The following is a 7,244-nucleotide window of genomic DNA, read 5'->3' as shown; positions in this document are numbered from 1 at the left end:
ATATATATATGTATATATATATATGTATGCATGCATGTATGTATATATATATATATATATGCATGCATGTATATATATGTATATATCTATGAGTGTGTGTGCCTTTGTGTCTGTGTTTATTCCCTACCACCACTTGACAACCAGTGTTGGTGTGTTTACATCCCTGTAACTTAGCAGTTCAGCAAAAAAAGACCAGTAGAATAAGTGCCAGTTTTGTTTTTTAAATAAGTACTAGGGTTGATTAGTTCAACTAAAATTCTTCAAGATATTGTGCCAGCATGGCCATGATAAAAGATAAAAGTTCATACTTAATGGATTTATAGTTTTATCATAAACACAACACCCTATAAGCATAAACTACACACAATTCAATCATTTTATTTGAAAATAAATGATACAAAACACGTTCAAATTGAACCATTGATTAAGACATGTTTTAATATTTTCATTTTCATCATCAGAGAGGGCTCAAACTGTTTGAGGCTTCAAATGCTCCTCACTGGGTTGATCATTGTACAATCAGACTGAATTTATTATATAGACAATAAATAAATAAATAAATAAAACCACGTAAAAGATTTGTATTATTGTCCATGTTTTCTTTGATTGATTTTAATATTTAGCTCACAGAGAACATATAGAAAAGGTAAAATAAAACGAGAGAGTTTGAACTTGTGCCTCAACAGCAACAGTCCATAGGCCAACCCTCTTAATTGAAAGTAACCTTGTGCCTTTCTCTGTAGATTCTGTTGCAGACTGACTGGATCTCTTCATTACCATCCTTGTAAGTTCCAATTCCTTAAGGACTTTGCAGAATTAGCAAAATTTTCTACTATCAGCTCCATAGACTCATATTTATAATCTGTTTGGCACTTTTCCACCAGTTCCTGGTACTTTATACATTTCCTTCCATTAGCTTCTTCAATATACTTTTCCAAAAGTATTATAAGTTCCTGTATGATTGGTTGTTTTCTTGCCTCAGAGGTGATGACCATGTCTGGCTAGAGTAATGTTCATACCACGTGCTGCAAAAACTGTCTCCCCAATTTGACAAGTAGTTACCAGTCAGATGCTACGTATCAGAGGTCCACCCATGTTTTTGGTTGTATACTTGCTCTCTCTCTCTCTCTCTCTCTCTCTCCTGTTGGGATCTAAAATTAAGGTAGTTCTTGAATTTTTGACTGGTAGTAGTCTTGTAGAGCCAAGTCAAAGAACTTCCCATGACTATTTGCTCTGTAGTAGAGGAGATGGTAATTCCAGATATTGAGAAATGAAATTTGTCAACCACTCTCCCTTTCTTTAACTTCATGGACCTCGACTTGACAGGCTTAAAACTTATCTTTGCCTTGGTAACAAGTTTCTCAAGACCATGTAGAACCTGTCAACTTCTAAGGATCAATGTTGTTATGATCATAAGGTCATCCATTAAATGTTCTTATTGTTGAGCTGATGTACACCAGATTTGGTTAGGAGGCCTATGCTTTCCATCTCAGCTGTTTTAGACTCCAAATTCATTGGAAGAGTAATGAAACAGTCAATACCAATATTATATTCCTGACCCTGAAGTGACCCTCAACCTGAAATTATTCTCGCTATCCTGAATCAGGTTCTGAGCTTGCCTGAAAAATGGTATCAATGCAGTGCAAGTTCAACCAACCTGTGGTATAGACCCATAAGTATTTGTCAAATCCAGCCACAGTATGTATAGTCACCTCTGTTCCCGTGAGATGCTCTGGGGAATTGAACGATGTCACTGTCCTCCAGGAACACCATAAATCCTACCTTCCAGCATTGATGGGTCGATATAGTTATTTTTGAGAAACTCAGTCTCGTATTTAATATACCTTTTTGTGTTTGTTGTCAAAATTAATGCAACTGGCGACATTGAGCTGTATGTTTTAGTTCATTTTTGTTCTTTATATTTTATATATACACTTACATACATACATACATACATACATACATACATACATACATACATACTTACATACACACATAACATACACAGACACATACATATGTACTTACATATTCACACACACACACACACACACACAACACACACATACACTCACTCTATATTTAGTGACATCATAGCTTGTTTCTTTAGGCCATCTGTCTTGCCTTGGTAGTTCTCATCATCGATTTGCAGGATACATGTGTGTGTGTGTCTGCGTGTGTGTCTGCGTGTGTGTCTGTGTGTGTAAAGGGGGAGAGAGGCAAGAAAGAGATTAGATAGATAGGGAGGAAGGCAGGTAGATAGATAATATTGCACAATCAAATCATAATATTAGAAGCAGGAAGAAAACCACTTGCATGCACACACACACATACACACACACACACACACACACACACACACACACACACACACACACATTCAACAGTCCCTCACTCTGTTATCAAGAGGTCTCCTTAGGAAGTTAAGAATAGATGAATGGCTTGTTAGAGTCATACAAGCCATGTATTCCTATACAAGGAGAGCCAGCTATGAACATAGTGATGAACTTAGTGTACAAGTAGGAGTTCACCAGGGTTCAGTTCTCAGTTGCCTCAGTGCTCCAGGTTATAACTGAGAAATTTAAGACCAGCTGCCCTTGGAAACTATTAGATGCTGATGACTTCACTCTTATAATGGATTCTGTAACAGAATTGGTAAAGAAATCTAAGATATGAAAGCAAAACTTTGAATTAAAGAGCCTTAAAGTTAAGCTCACAAAGACCAAAGTTGTACAATTAAACCTTGGGAGAGGCATTATGCCGGTAATAAACACACACACTGGTTCAGTCCTTTATTGATTTATATAGTTTTTTGTTAAATTATTTCATTGCACTCTTGCAATCTCTTCTGTAACTTGTCTCTCCACTTCCATTTATTTTGAAGTTGTAGTTAGCAAGAAAGTAAATAAGACTCTCTTTCCATTAGTTAAATGGTCCTGCTCAATTTGTAGGAAAGGTGTTGGAAAGAATTCCATTTGATGCACTTGGTACAAACTATAGGCACAAAAGAGGTACAGTGGAATTACAGGTAGGTTAACAGAAAAAGTAGACTTTGTATTTAGCAGATGCACAGGAACACAGGATTTTCATTTTCTCAAATGCTCGGGAAGCTCCCTAGAGAGTGTAGACAGTGTCAATTACCTAGCTGACCTTATTAATAATGGGGGAGGATGTTCTGAAAGTATTGTTGCTAGAATAAGAATAGGATAGGAAAGTTCAGAGAGCTGTTGGCAAGAAAAGGCCTCTTTCTAAGACTGAAAGGAAGAGTGTGTGATACTTGTGCATGAATGGATATACTAAATAGTATTGAGACATAGGCTTTGAATGCAAGAAAAATGCAAAGACTGGAGAGAAATGAAGCTAGTATGCTCCAGTGGATATGCAACATCAGTGTACATGTACAACAAAGTGTAAATGTGTTGAGAGAAAAATTAGGCATAAGAGGAATCAGATGTAGCATGCAACAGACAAGATTGAAATCTTGTGATGCATATGAATGAGAATAGCTGTATAAAGAACTACTGATCGCTTAAGGTGGATGGAAGACATAGGATGAAGTAGTGAGAGCCAACCAATCTCAAGATGATCCTTTGTCATCTCCTTCATGATAATGGACCAGGATGTCTGGCAATATGAGGTTCTTGAGAAGACCTGCCTACCTCAGTGAAACTAAGTTCTGGAAACGCTGTGTATTATGTGCTCTTCATCCGCACATTACATTCACCCCCACTCCAGTGGCCCAAACTACTCCTCATCATGCACCACACTTGTATCACACACAACCACTCACTCATGCAGCCCAATGCTGTTTTGTCAACCCTCTCCTTTCCTGTCCTCTCCACTGCCAACTATATCATTGCTATCCTGCTGCTCCCCCACCATGTATATTTTATATACATATATTATATACATAATCTAAATAAAAGGGTTTCAAAAATCCAGGCAGATGTCAATAAAGCACTCAGTTTTAAATGAATTTGGTTAACAATATCCAACAATCAGATACCAATAAATGTACGTAAAATACACAGCCAAATTCCTCATGTATGACAAGTAGGCCAAATATTATTTAGAAGAATTTCAAGAAATTCAGAGTATTTGACAACAAAAATACATATAGAGAAAGGGAAAATCACATGTTTATTTAGAATTCACCTTATAAAGACAACAATTGTTTCTATTATATTAACATATATAGGTGTAGGAGTGGCTGTGTGGTAAGTAGCTTGCTTACCAACCACATAGTCCAGGGTTCAGTCCCACTGCATGGCATCTTGGGCAAGTGTCTTCTACTATAGCTTCGGGCCGACCAAAGCCTTGTGAGTGGATTTGGTAGACAGAAACTGAAAGAAGCCTGTCGTATATATGTATATATATATGTATGTGTGTATGTGTTTGTATGTCTGTGTTTGTCCCCCCAACATCGCTTGACAACCGATGCTGGTGTGTTTATGTCCCCGTAACTTAGCGGTTCGGCAAAAGAGACCGATAGAATAAGTACTAGGCTTCCAAAGAATAAGTCCTGGGGTCGATTTGTTCGACTAAAGGCGGTGCTCCAGCATGGCCACAGTCAAAAGACTGAAACAAGTAAAAGAGTAAAAGAGTATATATAGATATAGAAAATATCATTGAATTTAATATTTCCAAAAATATATAACACAACATTTTCAAGGCATATATATAATATGAAGCACCTGTATTGCAAGAAACAAGAGTTAAAAACTATTAAAGCTGTAAGTAGTGCACAATATATATACACTTACAAGAGAGATAACCACCCCATGAGTGTCTCTAGAATCATTGAGCCTACAACTGATAGGTGAAACTGGTCTAGCCTTGTAACAATAAAATTTGTCCTTTATGGTATTTGCACTTAGCTGTTTATATCAATTTTTAATACAAACATTAGCATTTCGCTAAAAAAGCCATAGATCTTTATGATAAAAACATATATACCGACAGCTGAATTCAGCCAAACCATTGAGTGTTTGAGTAGTCACTACGGATGAGCCTACAATTGAGAGGCAAAACTAGTCTGCTCTAGTGATCCTTGAGACACTCATGGAATTGTTATCTCCCCTGTCAGTGTGTGTGTATGTGTGTGTGTGTGTGTGTGTGTATATATTGCATGCTTCATACAGCATTAAGAGTTTTTAACTCTTATTTCTTGTAATATAGGTGCTTCAGCACCCTCAGTCACAATTGCTGATGATAAAGTTTTTCCTTTATTGTATTATATTGCTTCTAGCTGTTTATATTAATGTGTCTGTGTGTGTCTGTGTATTCACCACTCATTGCATTCCTCTTCCTTAACACTCTAGTTCCCTTTTTCCTTTCTCCCTATCATGAACTCTCTGCCCACTCACCAACTTACATTCACCTCCCTCCTGTACTTTGAGGGTACACCATGGCATATCTTCACCAGTCTTCTCTTTCTCCTCCAACTGGGGTAGCTTTTCAATAACAGACACCTGTTTATGTCCCGCTATCATAGTTTAATTTCTCATCACCTGACACAAAAGCACCTCCCTCACTATTTCTCTCCCTCTCAGTTGAGGAGTCTTTGTCTAGCTAGCTACTTAGTGACTTTGCTGGTGTCACATAAAACGCACCCAGTACACACTATAAAGTGGTTGGCATTAGGAAGGGCATCCACCCATAGGAACCATGCTAAAACAGACAGTGGAACTTGGCGCAATCCTCTGGCTTACAAGCTCCTGTCAAACCATCCAACTTATTCCAGCACAGAAAGTAGATGGAAAATGATGATGATAATGATGAAGATGATGATGATGATATATACAAGGTGCGATGGGTAAATTGTCACCATTTTATACTTTTAATTTCATGCATGCTCATTGTTTGTTTTTGATTTTATTGACTACACAGTTCAGTAGGGTCAGTTGGGCACTGTCTGTGAGAAAAGCAGCATCATGATGCAATTCATTCTCCCAGAAATTTGGAAATGACATGCTCTACTGCTTGGCATTCATGCTGGAAGCTCCACTACAAACATTTCAGAGTGTTTGAGTGTCAATTTGAGGATAGTGCAGTCTGAGGACATGTAGTGAGAGTGATAAAACTCAAACATCCAGTCAACATCTTGGTGCTTAGGGTGATCACTCATGATGGCGACATTATGCTCCCTTTCGTCATTCCACATAGCCTCAGACTCAACATGGAAGTCTACATCAAGTATCTGGAGGAGGTAGCAGTGACCTGGGTCAAGAGGATGGCTGCTGGAAGACCCTATGTCTGGCAACAGGACTGCACCATGCCGCACAAGCAGGAGAACCCAGTCATAGCTGTCACATAATTTCAGCGACCACATCATCCCTAACATCTGGTCACCTAACTCCTCAGACTGCAACCCTTTGATTATGTGTGGGTTGCAGTTGAGCAAGAGATAAAAAAAACTCCTTGTAACACCAAAGATGAACTGAAGGCAAGGATTATGGCAGCATTCACCAACTTAAACAAGGAGACCATCCAGAAGAGTTGCAGAAGATTCCAAAATCATCTGGAGCCTGTGGTTGAAACCAATGGTGATTTTATTGAATAAATTTACTGTTTAGTATTTCAAGATATTTTTATGTAGTTCTGGTAAATATATCTGTTAAAATGAGATGTCAGTGTTATTTTCATTTTTGCATGATTTAGACGGCAGTTTATTCACCAAACTCTGTATGTATGCATGTGAGGGGATGTGTATGTATGTATAAGTGTTGAGAATAAGGCTAATCACCTGATTACTGGAGTATCCCATCAAGCATGTAATTGGTCAGAATGGTCAGGCATGCCCTACAACCAGCAAAACAAACCATCTACTGCATATTGTAGCTTCATTCACCAATAGATCAACGATAATGGAATGGAATAGACAAATGTATATCTATCTATCTATCTATCTATCTATCTATCTATCTATCTATCTATCTATTTATCTATCTATCTATCTATCTATCTATCTATCTATCTATCTATCTATCTATCTATCTATCTATCTATCTGTCTGTCTGTCTGTCTGTCTGTCAATCTATCTATCTACATATAAACATAGAAAAAATTAATATATGTATATGTATGTATGTATGTATATATGTATGTATGCATGTACATGTATATATGTAACATTTAAAAAAATTTCATGCTATGTATAGCGATTTAATGTTGAAGATTACTCAATACTTTTTTGCAGAATATGCATTTATTAACCCTTACAATGACTTTTACAAGGTAAAGGC

Source organism: Octopus bimaculoides, chromosome 16, assembly GCF_001194135.2.
Source record: "Octopus bimaculoides isolate UCB-OBI-ISO-001 chromosome 16, ASM119413v2, whole genome shotgun sequence".
Taxonomy (NCBI): domain Eukaryota; kingdom Metazoa; phylum Mollusca; class Cephalopoda; order Octopoda; family Octopodidae; genus Octopus; species Octopus bimaculoides.
Note: the sequence above shows the minus strand (reverse complement) of the source record.